We start from the raw sequence: 21,114 nt of genomic DNA on the forward strand, positions 1-21,114 counted from the left end.
TAGGAGTTATGGTTAGATTAGGGGGCAGTTCTCCACTGTTCCTAAGACAATTTATTTAATTTTCAGATGAGAGTCCTATGGCGAGGAGGGGATTTTTGTATTATGCTAATTCAATTTCCATGTGGTGCGGACACCAACCTTAATTGTCTACTTCCTCTCATTTGGCTGAACTAATGCCTTTGAGCGTAGACATAAAATCTATCACGTATCCAGAATCAGATAGCTGTGTGCATTTCCATTGTGGTGGATCACAGGTGAGTGTGCTCTTTGCCACTTGTCTTCCACATAGATAGGATCCAGTGGGCAGGGTTGACTGAACAGTAATGCAAACACACACAGTCATACAGCTAGCTGTACATCTGTATTTAAACTTTGCTGCTGATGGGAGCATTGTTGCAAACTACCTAGTTCTTACACTGCAACATATTGTGTCTGCAAACATAATTCAGGAATCTATGAGGTGTCTCCACAGCTGCACAGAATATCAAACCTCATTAGAGCCGTATAAATTAAAGAAGCATTGGGTTTTTGAAACGTTTACATGTATTTTAGGATCTCTTCTCTTCTCTTCTGATAACTAGGTGCTCTTATCCCAACCTGTTGGTCATTGAGAAAGTTACAGATGCAAAAATATCATTCCCCCCAAAAACACAATACATTATTTACCATTAATTTATGTTGGGCACAAAATAATCTGAAACAGAACCAAAACAAACAGCAAATGCATCCAACCAGTTGGTAGAGTCACAAGCTTGATGTAATCATTGCATGCAAGGAATATGGGACCAAATACAAAACTTTTGACTACTTTAATACACATATAAGTGAATTTGTTCCAATACTTTTGGTCTCCTAAAATTGGGGGACTATGTACAAACAGTGGTGTAATTTCTAAACGGTTCACCCAATATGGATGAAAATACCCTGAAATTGAAGGTGACAGACTGCACTTTCACCTCATAGTCATTGTATCATGCTGGAGTACAGAGCCAAAACAACAAATGTGTCACTGTCCCAATATTTTTGGGGCTCACTTTTTATGGGCATTGTCAAAACATTGATCTCAGGTTGTCCATCTTTAAGTGCATTTATTCTAACTGAAGCACTGTTTCATAACAACGTGACCTCAATTGGTGATTGCCAGAAAAATGTGATGTACCTGGGGATGATTTAATAAAACAAACATTTCAAATATATTTTAGAAATTCAAAAGGCTAATTTAAGTATCAAACCCAAGGGTTGTTCTTTAAAATCCAATAAATTATCATGTAGTAATTATATGTACTATTCTATTCTACACTGAATAAAAATATAAACACAACATGCAACAATTTCTAAGATTTTACTAAGTTACATTTCATATAAGGAAATCAGTCAATTTAAATAAATTCATTAGGCCCTAATTTACGCATTTCACATGACTGGGAATACAGATATACATCTGTTGGTCACAGATACCTTAATAAAAAGGTAGGGGTGTGGATCAGAAAACCAGTCTGTAGCTGGTGTGGCCACCATTTGCATCACGCAACGCAACACATCTCTTTTGCATAGAGTTGATCAGGCTGTTGACTGAGGCCTGTGTAATGTTGTCACACTCCTCTTCAATGGCTATGCAAAGTTGCTGGATATTGGCGGGAACTGGAACACGCTGTCGTACATGTCGACCCAGATCATCCCAAATATGCTCAATGGGTGACATGTCTGGTGAGTATGCAGGCCATGGAAGAAATGGGAAATTTTCAGCTTCCAGGAAATGTTCACAGATCCTTGCGACATGGGGCTGTGTATTATCATGCTGAAACATGAGGTGATGGTAGCGGATGAAAGGGAATGGGCCTGAAGATCTCGTCACGGTATCGCTGTGCATTCAAATTGCCATCGATAAAATGCAATTGTCGTCATTGTCCGTAGCTTATGTCTGCCCATACCATAACCCCACCGCCACCATGGGGCACTCTGTTCACAACATTGACATCAGCAAACCGCTCGCCCACATGACGCCATAAAGGCTGTCTGCCTTCTGCCCGGTACAGTTGAAACCGGGATTCATCCGTGAAAAGCACACTTCTGCAGCATGCCAGTGGCCATTGAAGATGAGCATTTGCCCACTGAAATCGGTTACTACGCCGAACTGCAGTCAGATCAAGACCCTGGTAAGGACGAGGAGCACACAGATGAGTTTCCCTGGTTGGTTCCTGACAGTTTGTGCATCAGCTGTCCGGGTGGCTGGTCTCAGACGATCCCGCAGGTGAAGAAGCCAGATGTGGAGGTCCTGGATTGGCGTGGTTAAAAGTGGTCTGCGGTTGTGAGTCCGGTAGGACGTACTGCCAAATTATCTAAAGCGACGTTGGAGGTGGCTTATGGTAGAGAAATTAGCATTAAATTATCTGGCAACAGCTCTGGTGGACATTCCTGCAGTCAGCATGCCAATTGCACACTTCCTCAAAACTTGAAACATCTGTGGCATTGTGTTGTGATAAAACTGCACATTTTAGTGGCCTTTATTGTCCCCAGCACAAGGTGCACCTGTTTAATGATCATGCTGTTTAATCAGCTTCTTGATATCCCACACCTTTCAGATGGATGTTTTATCTTGGCAACGGCAAAATACTCACTAATAGGTATGTAAACAAATTTGTGCACAACATTTTAGAGAAATAAGCTTTTTGTGCATATGGAACATTTCTGGTATCTTTTATTTCAGCTGATGAAACATGGGACCAACAGTTCACATGTTGTGTTCATATTTTTGTTCAGTGTAGTTTGTTTAGTTTCAAGGGGCTTGTCCCATGACTGGAGATACAAAATTAGTGGTGTGCAATTCAGCTATTTGTTCACCCGCCCATTTCTAATAACCCAAACCCATCCGCCGACTACATGTGATAAAATGAAAATCTGAGGCCCCCACCCAACCCTAACCCGCTAATATAGAAAATTAGCTGTAGTTTTTACACTCAAAGACAGCGGAACGATTTTTTGACAGAGGGTGCACAAATTGTTTTCTTGCCTGATTTTGGTGGGCTATTTGTTAGTCAACCTGTCTACAATTAGATACATGCTACTTCTCTTTTGTCATTATATGTTGACCTAAAATACTAAATCGATAGAATGACTGCTTCAATCTAGTTGACATCGGTAAAGTCATCTCTGCTTGGAGCAAAAACGTTTAAGGACCAGGATAAAGTGCAAGAAAAAAAACTGGAAAGAATTTCTGTCCAAAATTTCCAAATGACATCAGTTTGACCAGGTTGAAAGAAAATCAAAAGCTGTGAAAACAACCCAACATGTATCTGATAAGATTTCAGTTCGGCTTGGATGCGTAGCCTATTTTATGTGGTTGTGGTTCTATCTAACTCTGCATTCGCATTCTCTCAAGATGCTGAAATAAATAAATCAGATAGGTCTATTTGAAGTCCCCAAATATAGTCCCCATTGCGCCTCACAATCATCACATCAGTGGCGACCCGTCATTCAGGGCAGATGGGGCAGAGCCCCACCTGCTTTGAACCCCACATTTTTAGCAAAAAATACATATATTTTTTGGGGGGGCTTGCCTGTTTTGTATGTTATTTTGGCATTAATACGCGTTAATAAATATAAATATAATTGAGTTAATAAAGGCGCATACAAACATGGTCTCTTTTTTGTTTCTTGAGTAAGGCAGCTCCAAAATGTAGGTGTTTCAGCCTAGCTCAGTGCTTTCTGTGGTGGTGGAGCAAGCCAGCAGAAAATGTTGTGCTGCTACCATGTTGTGCTGATACTATGTTGTTGTTATGTTGTGTTGCTACCATGCTGTGTTGTCATGTGTTGCAGCCATGCTATGTTGTTGTCTAAGGTCTCTCTTCTCTTGTTGTGATGTGTGTTTTGTCCTATATTTTTATTTAATGTGTTTTATTTTAATCCCAGCCCCCGCCCCCACAGGAGGCCTTTTGCCTTTTGGTAGGCCGTCATTGTAAATAAGAATTTGTTCTTAACTGACTTGCCTAGTTAAATAAAGGTTAAGTGTTCTGTCACTCATGGGGCTGCCATAGAGTTACATTAGAAGTGTCAGGGAAATATGGATACTGATTTGTATAAGTGTATGTTGTGTAGTAAGCTGTTAGTAGCCCATGTGCCTCATGCTAATAACTTGGTCCCTTTTCCCATCTTAATTTCACCTACTGTCCTGACTTGGTGGTGCACATATAGCCTGTTTCAGAGAAATGTAATCATCAAATATTGTAAGAGCTTTCATTGTCTGCTTATATGCCCCCATTACTTATCCTACGGTTCTGACTTGGTGTACAGGGAGAATACTGTAAGAACGGCCCATGTTCTGAATTCTGTCGCTGTACATTTCAAAAGGGCTGAACAAATAGTTATATTGACAACGTCCGTCCTAGCTCGCTCATTAATATTTTAATCGAAATTACGGATTGCCTCTTTTCCGCTCATCGTTCCCTTATGCCATTGTTTGTACATTTTAATTGTCAGTAGAAACCACATTTGTTTAAACAGTCCTGGTCCTGGGGACTCAAATGTGTGAGCATTTTGTTTTTGCCTTAACACTAGACAGCTGATTCATTGATCAACTCATCATCAAGCTTCAAGTGGTATTATGTATTCATTTGTGATGCTATCCTTGATATGATCACATACTACTCATGCACATGTGTGGACATGCATCCATCTATCCAATGTTATCATGATTTGTTTTAAGAGATATTATACTTTAGTAGTCAACAATGACCTGGTGATGTAAAGTCTAATAATTACATTATCGTCCATATTCCTACAGATACCTTGCAACTGGAGATTCCTTCAAAACAATTGTCTACAGTTACTGTGTAGTGCACTGCACGGTCGGGTGACCAGGGCCATCTGGGACTGCCTCATGGGGGAATTCAGGCGTGTGTGAAGGCTACCTCTGTCCTGCATAACTTCATGAGGATGGACATGAGGACCAGGAGGGGATTGGCATCTCGCCACCGTGTGCCAAAGGAGAGGTCTGCTGCTCTGCAGGATGTTGCCAGGATGGGGGCCAACAATGCAGCACTGGAGGAAATCTGTGTGCGGGAGATCTTCACCTCCTTCTTCTTCGAAGAGGGTGCTGTTCCCTTGCAACACTATAGACTACACTATGCAAAACCAAAGGCTCCTTTAAGAGCCATCCACATTGCAGTAATATAATTATTCCATTTACTTAGCTATGTCAACTGCAGCTATTCAATTCCCAGTTTCTCTCCCTTTGATTTCTACTTCTATTTCTGTACAGCATGATCAGAGGTGAGAGGTCACTTGGTCGTGTCAACAGGAAGTATTATTAAAGAGATACTTTACATTGAAATACAGATACAGATGTAGTTGTCCCAGAGTTACTTATCCAAGGTCAGTTTTGCATTTCACCTCCTGATGATTATGAGGACTGAGAGTGTTATAAAACAAACACAAGCATGTTATCTCTCTCTCCATCTGTCTCTTGTCTGAAGGCATGTAGTTATGTATTCACCGAAATCAACTGTACATTTTGGTGTTCCTCAAGGTTCTGTTTTAGGACCACTATTGTTTTTACTATATATTTTACCTCTTGGGGATGTCATTCGAAAACATAATGTTAACTTTCACTGCTATGCGGATGACACGCAGCTGTACATTTCAATGAAACATGGTGAAGCCCCAAAATTGCCCTCGCTAGAAGCCTGTGTTTCAGACATAAGGAAGTGGATGGCTGCAAACTTTCTACTTTTAAACTCGGACAAAACAGAGATGCTTGTTCTAGGTCCCAAGAAACAAAGAGATCTTCTGTTGAATCTGACAATTAATATTAATGGTTGTACAGTCGTCTCAAATAAAACTGTGAAGGACCTCGGCGTTACTCTGGACCCTGATCTCTCTTTTGACGAACATATCAAGACTGTTTCAAGGACAGCTTTTTTCCATCTACGTAACATTGCAAAAATCAGAAACTTTTTGTCCAAAAATGTTACTTCTAGGTTAGACTACTGCAATGCTCTACTTTCCGGCTACCCGGATAAAGCACTAAATAAACTTCAGTTAGTGCTAAATACGGCTGCTAGAATCCTGACTAGAACCAATTTTTAAAAAATTATATTACTCCAGTGCTAGCCTCCCTACACTGGCTTCCTGTCAAGGCAAGGGCTGATTTCAAGGTTTTACTGCTAAACTACAAAGCATTACATGGGCTTGCTCCTACCTATCCCTCTGATTTGATCCTGCCGTACATACCTACACGTACGCTACGGTCACAAGATGCAGGCCTCCTAATTGTCCCTAGAATTTTTAAGCAAACAGCTGGAGGCAGGGCTTTCTCCTATAGAGCTCCATTTTTATGGAATGGTCTGCCTACCCATGTGAGAGACGCAAACTCGGTCTCAACCTTTAAGTCTTTACTGAAGACTCATCTCTTCAGTGGGTCATATGATTGAGTGTAGTCTGGCCCAGGAGTGTGAAGGTGAACGGAAAGGCTCTGGAGCAACGAACCGCCCTTGCTGTCTCTGCCTGGCCGGTTCCCCTCTTTCCACTGGGATTCTCTGCCTCTAACCCTATTACAGGGGCTGAGTCACTGGCTTACTGGTGCTCTTTCATGCCGTCCCTAGGAGGGGTACGTCACTTGAGTGGGCTGAGTCACTGATGTGATCTTCCTGTCTGGGTTGGCGCCCCCCCTTGGGTTGTGCCGTGGCGGAGATCTTTGTGGGCTATACTCAGCCTTGTCTCAGGATGGTAAGTTGGTGGTTGAAGATATCCCTCTAGTGGTGTGGGGGCTGTGATTTGGCAAAGTGGGTGGGGTTATATCCTTCCTGTTTGGCCCTGCCCGGGGGTATCATCGGATGGGGCCACAGTGTCTCCTGACCTCTCCTGTCTCAGCCTCCAATATTTATGCTGCAGTAGTTTATGTGTTGAGGGGCTAGAGTCAGTTTGTTATATCTGGAGTACTTCTCCTGTCTTATCTGGTGTCCTGTGTGAATTTAAGTATGCTCTCTCCAATTCTCTCTTTCTTTCTCTCTCGCGGAGGACCATGCCTCAGGACTACCTGGCATGATGACTCCTTGCTGTCCCCAGTCCACCTGGCCGTGCTGCTGCTCCAGTTTCAACTGTTCTGCCTGCGGCTATGGAATCCTGACCTGTTCAACAGACGTGCTACCTGTCCCAGACCTATTATTTGACCATGCTGGTCATTTATGAACATTTTAACATCTTGGCCATGTTCTGTTATAATCTCCACCCGGCACAGCCAGAAGAGGACTGGCCACCCCTCATAGCCTGGTTCCTCTCTAGGTTTCTTCCTAGGTTCCGGCCTTTCTAGGGAGTTTTTCCTAGCCAACGTGCTTCAACACCTGTATTGCTTGCTGTTTGGGGTTTTAGGCTGTGTTTCTGTACAGCACTTTGAGATATCAGCTGATGTACGAAGGGCTATATAAATAAATTTGATTTTATTTATGTAAGAGAGGATGCCAACCCCCAGTCCCATCATCACCACCTTACCTACAATTAAGATAACATACGGACCAACTGGGGGCCCAATGCTGGTTAGGAGACACTGCTCGAGATATTATGTTATTGTGATGACCTGAGAGAATATGAAGTTTAGTGGCACTGTAATTCATTAATCATATGCTGTTCTTACATATTTCCCTTTCTGTCTTTTACACTCTTTCTCACACCTCTCGCCCCACCTCCTCTTTCTTCCTGTTTCTACAATGCACACCAGATGTGCATTGAAGTACAGATTGAAATTGTACTTATAATATACCCAGACTCACATTAAGGATCTCCAATCCAAAATTAAATCTAGAATCGGCTTCCTATTTCACAACAAAGCCTCCTTCACTCATGCTGCCAAACATACTCTCGTAAAACTGACTATCCTACCGATCCTTGACTTCGGCGATGTCATTTACAAAATAGCCCCCAACACTCTACTCAGCAAACTGGATGTCGTCTATCACAGTGCCATCCATTTTGTCACCAAAGCCCCATATACGACCCACCACTGTGACCTGTGGGCTCTCGTTGGCTGGCCCTCACTACATATCCGTCGCAAAACCCACTGGCTCCAGGTCATCTATAAGTCTTTGCTAGGTAAAGCCCTGCCTTATCTCAGCTCACAGGTCACCATAGCAACACCCACCCGTAGCACGCGCTCCAGCAAGTATATTGCACTGGTCATCCCCAAAGCCAACACTTCCTTTGCCCACCTTTCCTTCCAGTTCTCTGCTGCCAATGACTGGAACGAATTGCAAAAATCACTGAAGCTGGAGGTTTAAATCTCCTTTTCTAACTTTAAGCATCAGCTGTAAGAGCAGCTTACCTATCACTGTACCTGTACACAGCCAATCTGTAAATAGCACACCCAACTACCTCACCCCCACCCCCCACCCCCCCCCTCACCCCCATATTATTACTTACCCTCTTGCTCTTTTGCGCCCCAGTATCTCTACTTGCACATCCTCATCTGCACATCTATCACTCCAGTATTAATGCTAAATTGTAATTATTTCACCTCCCTACTCTTCTAGATTTGCACACACTGTACATAGATTTTTCTATTGTGTTATTGACTGTCCGTTTGTTCATGTGTAACTCTGTTGTTGTTTATGTCACACTGCTTTGCTTTACCTTGGCCAGGTCACAGTTGTAAATGAGAACTTGTTCTCAACTGGCCTACCTGGTTAAATAAAGGTGAAATAAAAATAATTATACAATTATAATATTTATAATGCATGTTTTTTGTATTCATAACACTTGGATAATTAACTTCTTTCGATAAAGCGTTTCACATTCTCTGCTGGAATTGGTTCACATTATCTACTGGTTGAAATTAAGTCTCTCATTTGATGAAATACTACACCTATCCCGTGTCCTCAGATCAGCGCAGATGAAGGAAATTAGATATTGAGATTAACCTGTTTTAGAGTATTTAGTTGATGCATAGGGAGTACAATGTACTGTTTTTAAAATTCTGTTTCTGTATATATGAATTACAAATCATCCTTTAACTAGTTAAATAATGTGTTCTAGTCTATTGCATAGTTACAATGTGTAGCCATTGATGTCCCAGGAGCAAGATTGGTAAACACTGTTGAAGTGTATAATTGTAATACATATATGTAGACACAGCATCATTCAAATCCTGGAGTTTGATACTCCTGGTATTGGATATGACTGACATTTATACTTGAACCTATATATGTGATAAGTGAACAAGCTACAATGTGGGGAACTCATGCTTGGTAATAACTACATGTATATACGACGTGCATATTGACATGTAAGAGTCGTGTGTAACAGTCATTTTCTGAAATTTCTTGGGGATTAATGATTAACTGGTGGAAGAAATGGAAACCCCTGTTCTGAACTAATATTTTTACCAAACTTTATAGGGTACATACACAGATCGGCTACATGGCCAGCTACATATCCATAGGGCATGCAGGTATGTTTATGCTCCACTACACAATAAGCAAGAAAATAGTTAGCTACCGCTTGCTACGTTACTTCAGCTGTATTGCATGGCAAATATCAGAAAGGCAGTAAACGCTTTAGCTAGCTAGATTATTTACATCCACAGCCTGTTTCACAAGACGACAGCCTGGTCTGCTGGTTTTCTCTGGAGTCCCTAAAACAATAACTACACGAATTACAATGTCATAATTTACTCATGTCAACAACGCCCATACAGCTAATTAGCTGGCTAATGTTAGGTAGTCAGTTAGCTGCCTAAATAGCGATTTTCGTAAATTAACTGTATGACAAAAAAAACATAATCGTTTATATCTACATTAACTAACACATTCATCTAAAATGTATTCATTTTTTTTTTTTTTTTTTTTTTTGCATGATTCGGTGTTTCACCGCGCGGTGTCGCCAATAGAGTACACGAGCCGTTCAACTCCGACATTGTCCTGTTTGCCTCCGTGGACTTTTTCTGCCCGTTCCCAAACGCATTTTGCGAGTGGTCTGTAGGCTATTTGCCGCTGTACATTTGGGCCCTAAAGTTTAGGCTTATACACTACTGCCAGGTAGCCTAAAATAATGAAAGAAAAAACTCAATGTAGCCTATATAAATTGCACAAGAATTATACATTTATGGATTTTTAATGCATTTTTTTCTCTTTATTCACCCGCCCTTCATCCACACAATATTTAATGTACATTTCACACCCACTCTGACTTGCCCAGTATGACGCAGGATTGGCAAAGGAGGGAGATTGTTGCTCTACTGCTCCAGTAGATCTGCTTAAAATACCTGACAGCTGTTCCTATGCGTAGCTTATTGCAGGTCATGTTTTCACATATTTCTTTGAAAGGTGTTGTTTTTCAGTCCCAATTCATCCAAATACATCCCATTTTACAGTAGAAAAACAATTAAATGTCAGTTAATTTGAGAACTAATGATGTACTATTAGAAAAACTACTGAGTTGAACAAACAACAATGCAAAGTTCTGTGTATGTCTCAGCTGTTTTGAGTTTAATCATTTTAGAGATAGGGATTATGTTCTTATTTAATCAGTGAAGGGCAGGCACTTGTTAGGCCGCTTTTGGGGGGAAAGATGCATATTACACCATGCTATATGGACTAACATTTGGTCTGTCTGTCTCTCTCTTTTTCTCCCTCTTTTAGTCTCATTGTGCTCCTAGTTGTCACTCCTTGTCTCATCTCCATTCTCTTTGGGATTGTAATCATTTGGTGGCAAAAAATAGTAAATGTAGGTAATCAGTACTCTCCTTTTAACTTTCCTACCTCTCTATCCTATCCAATCAAATATGCAAAAATATGGATGTAGTCGGATTAAAATAAGAAGGAAAAAAAGAAAGAGTAATAGTGGCTGAAGAGCTTTGATACTTGCACAGGTGAATTGATTACATTTTTTCAAAGTTCAGGATTACACCGCATGATTCATTGAGTGTCTGCCATCCCATGGATGCTGAAAAACAGTTGAGATAGAAGCCAGAGATTCTAAGCAACTATTGGGGATGTACAGGAATATAAGGAATATGGGATATCAACGCTTCTCGTGATTGACACGGTATGCTGGTGCTACAGTGTTTCTCTCTATTGGACCACCACTGTCATTGACTTGAGACCTGAGAGGAAAACAGTCTGTTATATCTAGATACTATAACTCTTTGTTGTATGTTTTTCCATTTCAAATTGATACCCAACTTGCAGTGAATTTCCAGTATATTGCTGCCCTGAAACCATGATTTACAGGCCTATCTCTAAACATTCTTTGTTACAGAAACACTGCAATAATGCTGACAAAGGAATCTACCCAGTTGTGGCATACGCTTTTGAATGATAAAAAAAACTAACTGTGGTGCCTCCTGAGACAAGTTTCCTAATGGAGAGATTGTCAAACTCACCTGTCGATGTCAAACAGGTTAAATACTGTCCCAAGTAAAAAGATTCCTTATGCAGGGTTGGCCTCCTGTCATAGAGGATGATGGACTGAGGCCGTATGCAAAGCGCAAAACTGATCTGAGTGTTCAAGATGGCTGCATACTCTGGGGATCCAGAGTGGTCGTCCTGCCCCCTGGCCGTTCACAAGTCATGGACGAGGTTCATGAGGCTCACCCGGGTGCATCCCAGATAAAAAGTTGAGCCAGATCTTATATCTGAAGGGCTAATGGATCAAGACTTAGAAAACAAAGTAAAAACCTGTTCTGAATGTCAAATCAACCAGAAGATGGCTCTGCCCGCGCCACTGCATCCGTAGGAGTGGCTTGACCCTTTTATGGTTCCCATGTTCCTTGTCATGGTGGACGTGCACTCCAAGTGGCTGGAGGCTCACATAATTTTTTTATTATTTTAGCTTCATTTAACTAGGCAAGTCAGTTAAGAACAAATTCTTATTTACAATGATGGCCTACCTCGGCCAAACCCGGACGACGCTGGGACAATTGTGCGCCGCCCTATGGGACTCCCAATCACGTCCGGATGTGATGCAGCCTGGATTATGAGCAACATCACAGTGACAACAACCATCAAGGAGCTGCGCCAGGTGTTTGCAACCCGCGGTCTGCCTGACTCTCTAGTGTCAGACAATGTGACAACCTTCACCTACTAAAGTTTACCGAGGTTTCCTTGAGAAAATGATATGTGGACTGCGCTGCGATGTGGACGTGAATAACTAAATATTACCAAGCAGCCACTACAAATAACACGAGGTGTTTTTGAATATGGGGTGTTATTTATATGTATAGCAAGATACATATGGTGTTTAGCAAGTAACGACAAGATAATCGTTGAAAATGCACATGGTATAATGAGGGAGGGGGTGGTCAACCGTGCCCGAAATTGATTTAGGCTTATCCAAAATTGTTTTTTTGAGGTATCAGCTTGATTGTGGAGGTCTGCACACTGTAAAATGTATAGTAATTTAGACTAAGAATGTATTGAGACACCAGTCTGTCATTACTACAAGTGATGAGAATAGTTTAGAATAATGCTAGAAATATAAGAAGAATATACTGTATGTCAATGTAAATGTACATCTGCCAGTATCGGTGTGTGCTAAATTGAGGGTTTTAAATTAAAGTGATAGAACCAATATGAAGCACTAAGGACTGTCATTAAAATGTGGGTTGGATAATTTATCATCAATAGTTCTAATAAAAGATTTGGGAAGGCGAGGCTTCTAGAGACAGAGCTATGCCCCTACATTTTGAGGAGAGCCACTAGATTGTAGCTTGGGCTAACCTTGCCACAATCTCATTCTTATCAAGGTTGGTGTGAAACTGTTATAACACCTGTTCTCTCTCTTCCATGTGAAAGTCAATATGCATGTGCCATAGACCAAATTCGGGAGAGCTCTAGAGACATAGAGAAAATTGGCAATGCTAAAAGAATTGTGTAAATTGGCTCTGCAAAACAGAGAGGCTCTTGACGATCTTTTGGCAGGTCAAGGGGACACTTGTGCAATCATTGGTGATGAGTGTTGTACTTTTGTCCCATGACTGATCTCACCTAATACATTGCCATTGTTGCTAAGAATAATTCTCCGCAACCAGAGTGGACGCCTGGGCTGCATCGTGTTTTTTCTTCTTAGTTTGTCTAAATTGTGTTATTTAATATGATGTGTATGTGTGTGTATTTTGTATAAATTCTTTGGGAAATCTATAAACTTTAGTTCTCAAAAAATAAAATTGTCCCCGGACGTAGGACCTCCCACCCGCGAATACTATGGTAATTTAGAATACAACTATACTAAACTAGCTAGCTAGCTGTTGTTTACAAACGCACCAGAAGTTATTTGGGGTTCCAGAGTTCACGCTCCTCTTCAAAATGCCATTAAAAAGGTATTTATAAACTATGTGGTTCCAGCCCTGAATGCTGATTGGCTGACAGCCGTGGTATACAAGACCGTATACCATGGGTATGACAAAACATTGCTCTAATTACTTTGGTAATGTCACGTTCTGACCTTTATTTCCTTTGTTTTGTATTGATTTAGTATGGTCAGGGCGTGAGTTGGGTGGGCAGTCTATGTTGGTTTTTCTATGTTTTGGGGCATTTCTATGTTTCGGCCTAGTATGGTTCTCAATCAGAGGCAGGTGTCATTAGTTGTCTCTGATTGAGAATCATACTTAGGTAGCCTGGGTTGCACTGTTTGTTAGTGGCTTGTGTCAGCACAGGTCTCATTTTGTAGCTTCACGGTCATATTTGGTTTATTGTTTTTGTTACTCTTTTGTATAGTGTTGCAGTGTTCTCTTTATTAAACTTCACTATGAACACATACCACGCCGCATTTTGGTCCTCTGATCCTTCTTGCCTCTCCTCTTCAGATGAAGAGGAGGAAGACCGTGACAGGTAACCAGTTTATAATAGCAATAAGGCACCTCGGGGTTTGTGGTGTATGGCCAATATACCACGGCTAATGGCTGTATCCATGGAGATCTGTTGTGTTTAAGAACAGCCCTTAGCCATATACCACACCCCCTCGTGCCTTATTGTTTAAATAAGCATAGTGCAGAGGAGACTGGTGGGAGGAGCTATAGGAGGACATGCTCATTGTAATGGCTGGAATGGAATCAATGGAATGGTACCAAACACATCAAACACATGGAAACAACATGTTTGACTCCGTTCTATTAACTTAATTCCAACCATTACAATGAGCCTGTCTGCCTGTAGCTCCTCCAACCAGCCTACTCTGGCACAATTATAATTACATGCACATGTCCATGATCAAAACCATTCTGTTTTTTTTCTCCCTGAAGTTGGCTTCTGAGGGAAACCTCTGGGGTTGGGTAGACCTACAGTACAGTCGTGGCCAAAAGTTGAATGACACAAATATTAATTTCCAAAGTTTGCTGCTTCAGTGTCTTTAGATATTTTTGTCAGATGTTACTATGGAATACTGAAGTATAATTACAAGCATTTCATAAGTGTCAAAGGCTTTTATTGACAATTACATGAAGTTGATGCAAAGAGTCAATATTTGCAGTGTTGACCCTTCTTTTTTAAGATCTCTGCAATCCACCCTGGCTTGCTGTCAATTAACTTCTGGACCACATCCTGACTGATGGCAGCCCATTCTTGCATAATCAATGCTTGGAGTTTGTGAGAATTTGTAGGTTTTGTTTGTCCAACCGCCTCTTGAGGAATGACCACAAGTTCTCAATGGGATTAAGGTCTGGGGAGTTTCCTGGCCATGGACCCAATATATTGATGTTTTGTTCCCCGTGCCACTTAGTTATCACTTTTGCCTTATGGCAAGGTACTCCATGCTGGAAAAGGCATTGTTCGTCACCAAACTGTTCCTGGATGGTTGGGAGAAGTTGCTCTCTGAGGATGTGTTGGTACTATTCTTTATTCATGGCTGTGTTCTTAGGCAAAATTGTGAGTGAGCCCACTCCCTTGGCTGAGAAGCAACCCCACACATAAATGGTCTCAGGATGCTTTACTGTTGGCATGACACAGGACTGATGGTAGTGCTCACCTTCTCTTCTCCGAACAAGCTTTTTTTCTGGATGCCCCAAACAATCGGAAAGGGGATTCATCAGAGAAAATGACATTACACCAGTCCTCAGCAGTCCAATCCCTGTACCTTTTGCAGAATATCACTCTGTCCCTGATGTTTTTCCTGGAGATAAGTGGCTTCTTTGCTGCCCTTCTTGACACCAGGCCACTCTCCAAAAGTCTTCGCCTCACTGTGCGTGCAGATGCACTCACACCTGCCTGCTGCCATTCCTGAGCAAGCTCTGTACTGGTGGTGCCCCGATCCTGCAGCTGAATCAACTTTAGGCGCCCTGAAGCCTTCTTCACAATAACAGAACCGCTCTCCTTGAAGTTCTTGATGATCCGATAAATGGTTGATTTAGGTGCAATCTTACTGGCAGCAATATCCTTGCATGTGAAGCCCTTTTTGCGCAAAGCAATGATGACGGCACGTGTTTCCTTGCAGGTTACCATGTTTGACAGAGGAAGAACAATGATTCCAAGCACCACCCTCCTTTTAAAGCTTCCAGTCTGTTATTCGAACTCAATCAGCATGACAGAGTGATCTCCAGCCTTGTCCTCGTCAACACTCACACCTGTTTTAACGAGAGAATCACTGACATGATGTCAGCTAGTCCTTTTGTGGCAGGGTTGAAATGCAGTGGAAATGTTTTGGGGGGATTCAGTTCATTTGCATGGCAAAGAGGGACTTTGCAATTAATTGCAATTCATCTGATCAATTCATAACATTCTGGAGTATATGCAAATTGCCATCATACAAACTGAGGCAGCAGACTTTGTGAAAATTAATATTTGTGTCATTTTCAAAACTTTTGGCTACAACTGTATATCAAGTCTGCGCTCTGATATAATTTATGTGCCTCAAGTCTGAGCATATCAGACTTTTTTTATTTTATTTATTATTTATTTTTATTTCACCTTTATTTAACCAGGTAGGCTAGTTGATAACAAGTTCTCATTTGCAACTGCGACCTGGCCAAGATAAAGCATAGCAGTGTGAACAGACAACACAGAGTTACACATGGAGTAAACAATTAACTTCTTCGCTTTGACTACAGACAGAGAGAAAGGCATTTGGACATTACAGGTTGTCTGCAATATTGCACCCCGACCACTTAGGTGCAAATAGTGCCGATCGCCTTCAATGACAACGGAATAATGTCTAACTTCAGAAATGTAAGTGCAACCAAAATACACAGAATTATTTAATCGAATGTATTATCGTCTACATTCTGCTGCTCAGAACAAACCATAGTCTACGTTCTGCTGCTCAGAACAAACCATAGTCTACATTCTGCTGCACAGAATAAACCAAAATAAAGCCAGTCCTGCTGGTCAATGGTCATAGATAGGTTGAAAAAATATTTGTTTTGCCTTATGAGCTTTATGCAAGTGCCTTATCCTATCATAACCCAAGATCTATGGCTGCATTTTATGTTTTTGTTGACAAGTGTGTAAACAATGTAGGCTATGAAATATGTCAATACATGAATCTATAGCTCTGTCTATGAAACTAAGTTTGGTTACATTTCCCTAGCCCTATCTTTCATTGTATTTTAAGAACTTTAGTATTCAATTTGTTCATTCCATGTTTTATTACATTCAATTCATTTACCAATCAAAAGCCATGTAATTATAGGTCTATAAACTATGAATGATTAGAACAGCAGGCAGGATTAGTATTACCAGTTTAACTTTATACTATAAACCGGATAGTGCACATGCAGTAGGTTATCAGGTGATTGTGAGCCATATGCCTAGGTCCTAGTCCCAAAGATGTTAATTATTGCCTAGAGATGTCGCTCTATATTTTACAATGCTGCATGTTGCTGATAGCAAACAGTAACATACTATAGCGACCTGTAGCCAGGCACACACCTTATCTGCTGCCTGTTTAATGAAGCCACTGTTTTTTTTTTGTCTTCCCCCTTCTAGATTCTCTTGCTCTCTCTGCTGGCCATGGCATATGCACTTATCTGCAGTGGACAGCACTGTCCACTCTGTCCGCAAGGGACGTTTAATGTAACTTTTCATAGTAAAACAAATTGTATGGGGGGTTGAGATATATCGCTGCTAAGCTTTATTGGCCTACTAATGATGGTTTTATGTTTCAATCATCAGCTAACTATGTTCTTCACAGTCCCTCTCAGTGTTTATGGTTACTGATGATATCAAATGTCCTCTCATTTAGGGCGATTTGCCATCAGAAACTGCAGCCAGCTGGATGTGGGGTGGACAGGACGTACCTGTATTCTATGCAGTGACTGTTCAGGTAAAACACATAACAACAACAAAAATCTATTACATATTGTAATAAGATTATTATTTCGCTCATGTTTAACTTGATGGAGAAAATTCACTGGTATTCTGACTGGCATGCCCAGCAGATGTGACTTGAAGAAAATCTCAAATGGATATATCCGACATAGTAATGAAGAGTTGGATAATGCACATTAGTTGACATTTCATTAGTCCATTCATTCTTTGTTTGCTACAACTCAGGAGCTGGTTCATACTAGTACCTCACTTTCTTATGTGCTTGCAGTCTGGTCAATCTGTTGTTGAGTGTTTCTATATGTCTGCTTGACCCATGGCAGGGGATGGCAAGATGACTGTTATTTCCTGCTCAACTTTCTCAGACACAGTGTGTGGCTACAAGGATGGCTACAACATTACCTCAATGGGTGATTTCCAGAAATAAGTGTTTACAGTTGATTCAGTCAATATCGCATTGGGTAATTATGCAATTGTATTTGAAAATAATATATTTTGAAATGTATTTCCTGTCTAAAGCCACGAGGACATGGAAATGTAATCTACAGTTTAATATTGTACAAGACTTTACAGTTCTATTTTGTTTTCAGTTGTCTGAATTTGCCATGGTTACTGAGTAAACGAGACCGGATGTCAACGTGTGTAATCTGAGACTGTACATGCTATGACTAGAAAACAGCATGTAAAGTACACATTCCATTCTTGTCTCGACTCGTTCTGTATTTTGCAGAATTTTGGTTGGGTGCCCACGAATTGCATTCGTTGCCCACATGTACAACTGAGAGACTTCAAGCGATGTCTGAAATCTGACCCATTATAGTGTTGATCAAAACATGACCAATATACGTCTCTTTTTTTTTCTCAGATTCAACTCATTCTCCAGTGGAGTCTGTGGAGTCCATGATATTAATAGCAATGTAAGACTGCATGCCTCTTGTCAAGTTTAGTTGTTAATTGTTCATGTTAAATTGTGACTTGAAATTTGGCTGTATGGCATATTTGTGGGAAAGTGTGCCCCTTTTTGTCCAATGAGCTCATTTCTGGGATATAGGGAACACATTAGAATAGGAAACACATTTTAAGGTACTATGCCCGTATTAGTCCCATATAGAGCCTGTTTCTTATGCATCTAGCTCTTTATTAACTATTAATATATCATTATTATGGTTAACAATGAGGTTATTAAAGATTGTCCAGTAATGCACACTTTCAACACCTTGTAGAGTCCATGCCATGACGGATTGGGGGGGGGTGGGGCAATCAATATTAGGAAGGTGTCCTTAATGTTTTGTATACTCAGTGTATGTGTACCTTACAATAAAGTTTTTCCAAAAATATTTAGCTAACTCGCTATCTTTCTGTCTGCATGTCTTTCTATAGTATCATTGTGCCCCTTGTGGTCCTTGTTTTCATTATCTCCATCTTGTCCATGGCCTTGCTTTGCTTGCGCCAAAAGATTTACAAAAAAGTAAAGAGCTCGTCCAACCAGATTGAAAGTATACTTTATGTAGTTGGACTATTTTATCTTATCAGACAAGTAGTGCGGCACTTATAGGTGCTCAGGTGAGGCACCCCCAGTCCAGACCTCAACAGGCAACAATCTTTACATTGAAGTTGAATCAGTGCACGGAATACCACAATTATGTTGTTTTATTTGGCACATCTCACTCAAAAGAAATGAATTAAAAGCAATACTGCATGTTTCCTCTCTCAGGAGTACACCAACAGCTGCCACTGAGTGTGTGTGATGTCACATGAATGAGGCTGGAAGTTGGAGCCAGGATTCCGAGCAGCTTTGGAAAAAACAGAGGGAATGGTGCCCTCATAGGGAAATTAGTGTTGAGCGTAATACAAAAGCAGGCTCTCTAAGGATCTCTAACCCAACATTACAGTAGTGAGCTGAAGCTGTCAGAAATGTGAATTAAGTTTTAAGTATTAGAATGTAAATACTTACATTCAACAGTATTGATGGTATTAAATTAAAACTAGGTAGGTGAGCGTCCTAGGTTACATAATTTAAAAATATATATATATATATTGTATACTTGTATGACAATAGCTTAAGCAGGTATTTGTCTATGACATTTTGTATTGCAACTGTTATATTGTTCCAATTATAGGCCTATTTGAAAAATAGTCTTTGTTATACTATATTGACCTAATAGGGATAGCCTTCTAAGACAGAAGCTTAAGCATAAATTTTTACTGAAACTGTGTATTTGTCTATATGACACTTTGTATAGCAAGAGTTCAAATGATAAACCTATAGGAATTGTAGTCATTGTTTTACTATAGCCTACTGCATCATCAAACATAGGAGACAGATTTTTTAAAACTTAAGTTATTATTTATAATCATATAATATACTATTCATTTGTCTCTTTGGAAGCCTGTTTGTTTATTTTTCTGTGTGTATGAAAACTGTGCAAATAACGTTTTTTTTAAAAGTTCTTACCACTAGGTGGTGGTAAGAACCTTGACATGATTCCTTTTTACATAAATCAAATCGTATTTGTGACATGCGCCCAATACAACAGGTGTAGTAGATGCTTACTTACAAGCCCTTAACCAACAATGCAGTTTTAAGAAAAACAAGTGTTAAGTAAAAAATAGAAAATCAAAGTAACAAATAAATAAAGAGCAGCAGTAAAATAACAATAGTGAGGCTATATACTACAGGGGGTTCTTGTACAGAGCCAATGTGATGGGGGTACCGGTTAGTCGAGGTAATTGAGGTAATATGTACATGTAGGTAGAGTTAAAGTGACTATGCATAGATAATAAACACAGAGTAGCAGCAGTGTAAAAATGGGGGGTGGGGACAATGTAAATAGTCTGGGTAGCCATTTGATTAGATGTTCAGGAGTCTTATGGCTTGGGGGTAGAAGCTGTTAAATTAAGAAACCTTTTGGACCTAGAACTTGGAGATAAAAAATAACTCTTGGATAAAGACTTTATGGAAGGGTTAATCAACGATGGGATAACGCTAAGCGTTCTATGGAAAATAATGAACGACGTAGAAGGTGTGTTCCACGACGTGCTAGCAAAGTACCATGGCTATACCATGGCTATAATTTAACACATTTTCTGCTAGAAATGTGTTTAACAGCTACATCTACTGAAGTAGCTAGCACGTTTAATAGATAGCTACATTAGTTGCCTTGGTAACCAAACAAACAGATTTGCAGATTTACTCGTTTAGATAACCCAACCCATCAGCCAGCTTGCTATTGTTGAATTCGATGTTCATAATGACAATAATGTTTTCAATTCGACTTTTGCTTTCAAAATCATCTCAATAGTACATGTAAGAATCAACTATAGACATTGAATTCTACCTTGCTGATATACCGTACGTTATTTAAGCAATAAGGCACGAGTGGGTGTGGTATATGGTCAATATACCACGGGCTAAAGCTGTTCTTATGCACGACGCAACGCCAAATACAAAAGAAACTGCAAAAGCCTACACTTGTCTTAAATACTACCATAAATACACAGAACCACCGCAGACCCTTTGTAAATGAGAGGTCTATCGCTGTATAAAAAATCAAATATGTCCCAGTGCAAGAGCAACATACATAGCCCCGCCCACTGGGGCGTGGCTTACGAAGCCCACTATGCTATATTAAAGCAATAAGGCCAGAGGAGGTGTGGTATATGGCCAATATACCACGGCTAAGGGCTGTTCTTATGTACACAATGAGGAGTGCCTGGACACAGCCCTTAGCCGTGGTATATTAGCCATATATCACAAACCCCTGAGGAGCCTTATTGCTATTATAAACTGGTTACCAACGTAATTTATAATAGCAATAAGGCATCTCTGGGTTTGTTGTATATGGCCAATATACCACAACTAAGGGCTGTATCC

General features: G+C 40.5%; 1 long non-coding RNA gene across 2 annotated transcripts; it reads left to right on the forward strand.

The window, feature by feature from the left end:
- Positions 1–16,058: 16,058 nt before the first annotated feature.
- On the forward strand, positions 16,059–19,628 carry LOC118965312 (uncharacterized). 2 transcript variants are annotated; one of them, XR_016497346.1, is made up of 4 exons: positions 16,059–16,142; positions 17,158–17,238; positions 18,106–18,157; positions 18,955–19,628. It is a non-coding gene; the product is annotated as an uncharacterized LOC118965312 (long non-coding RNA). The 2 variants fall into 2 exon arrangements; XR_016497347.1 differs by lacking the exon at positions 18,955–19,628 and having other exon boundaries at positions 17,564–18,157.
- Positions 19,629–21,114: the final 1,486 nt, after the last annotated feature.

The sequence above is a fragment of the Oncorhynchus mykiss genome, chromosome 7, assembly GCF_057628025.1.
Source record: "Oncorhynchus mykiss isolate SJ-2025 chromosome 7, ASM5762802v1, whole genome shotgun sequence".
Lineage (NCBI taxonomy): Eukaryota > Metazoa > Chordata > Actinopteri > Salmoniformes > Salmonidae > Oncorhynchus > Oncorhynchus mykiss.